The following is a 1,978-nucleotide window of genomic DNA, read 5'->3' on the forward strand; positions in this document are numbered from 1 at the left end:
ATCCCCAGCACCCCAAAATAAATAAGTAATAAATAATGACTGAATAATAAATTTGCATAAAAACAAACCTTTAATTTTTACAGTAGTTTTAGAGTCACAGAAAAATTGCAAGGTTACTACAGAACCCCCATCCACTGCACCCCTCCCCCTTTATTATTAACACCTTACAGTTGTGTGCCACACTTGTCATATTAATGAGCCAATATCGTTACGATTAACTAAAGCCTATAACGGAAATCACACTGTCTCAGTTTTTACCCAGTGTCTTTGTTCTGTTCCAGTAACGCATCCAGGAGCCCACATTACATTAGCTGTCATCTCTCCTTTGTGTCCTCTTGACTGTGACAGTTTCTCAAGTTTTTGCTCATTTTTGTTGACCTTAAGAGTTTTGAGGAGTACCAGTCAGGAATTTGGTAGAAGATCTGTCAATGAAGATTCAGTGGATGTTTTCCTCATGATTGGACTGGGGTCCTGAGCTTAGGGGAAGAAGCCTTTTAAGTCTCATTTTAGCTTCTAAGATGGCTGTCTGTCTGTTTCAAAGCCCAGTGGCTCTGGACCTGTGTCTTGTGCACTTAGCATTTGTCTTCAAGTACCTTTTGCTGTTTACCTCACTAAAGAGCAGAAACATTTTTAGAAATTGGGGAAAAACTGGCAATAGGTGCTGAAGGGAAGGTGTGTATAAAGCTCACCTCTAATTATAGTTGCTGAACAGGGAGATTTAAACGTTACTCACTAGTAATGGATTATTTTAGTCACAAACATGAATAGTATATAAATTCTCTTTCCTTGTCAAACAGAGGCTCTAGGTTTGTTTTGTCTGAGATCATTTGTGCCCTTTTCCATTTTCCATTTTAGTTGCTAGAAGAATCAGTTTCATCTTTAACACTTTTCCCAGGGTCATTTTCATATCCTTCAGCTCAGCTGAGATTTGGACTATACTAAAAAGGTCACTAGATTGCATCAAACAGAGAACTTTAGAGCAGTATTGCTAAGGATTAGAATTGCTAAAAATAGTAAAATAAAAATAATAAAATCTTAAGTAAAATATTAAAACATGTATAGCTGGGTACGGTGACCCATGCCTGTAATCTAGCTACTTGGGATATGCAGATCAGGAGGATCCCTGTTTGATCCCAGGGGGTTGGTTCCAGGATGGCTTAGTTCCTTATGTAACATGGTGTGGTATTTGCATAGGACCTGTGTGCATCCTCCTGCATGCTTTAAATTCTCTCTAATGACTTATGATACCTAATACAATGTAAATGATCTGTAAATAGTTGTTATGCCGTATTGTTTAGGGAATAATGACAAGAATAAAAATCTGTGTATGTTCAGTACTGACATTTTTTCTTGAAGTTTTTTATCGGTAATTCGTTCAATGCATGGATGTAGAACCAATGGATATGGAGGGCTGACTCTATATGATTTATTATTATCATATATATGAGATTGTATATACAGTCATGTGTCATTTGACAATAAGGGTATATTCTGAGAAATGAGTTTTTAGTTGATATTTTCATTGTGCAAACATCATAGAGTGTACTTACACAATGGTATAGCCTGCTGTATACTTAGGTTATAAGGCATAGCCATCATCTTATATGCGATCCATTCTTGACTGAAAGGTTGTTACGTAGTACATGTTTGTGTGTGTGTACGTGTTTGTATATGTATATACACACATTTTAGCTCAAAAGCCAGCATCTTGATTAACATGATAACACTAGAGACTTTCCATTAAAATGAGGAACACAAGGATACCTATTATCTTCACTGCTATTTAGTACTGGGCTGGAGGTAATAGCCAATACAATTAGTCAAGAAAAAGTAATTAGAAGGGTGACTATTGAAAATGAAAAAGTAAAACTATCTTTGTCTGTAGGCATATGTAATCAATAGCAATGTAGAGACCTCACTTCAATCTTGATTCAAATTCAAAAACTATAAGAAATTCTTTTTCTAATAATGTTGATGG

This window comes from Castor canadensis, chromosome 8, assembly GCF_047511655.1.
Source record: "Castor canadensis chromosome 8, mCasCan1.hap1v2, whole genome shotgun sequence".
Classification (NCBI taxonomy): Eukaryota; Metazoa; Chordata; class Mammalia; order Rodentia; family Castoridae; genus Castor; species Castor canadensis.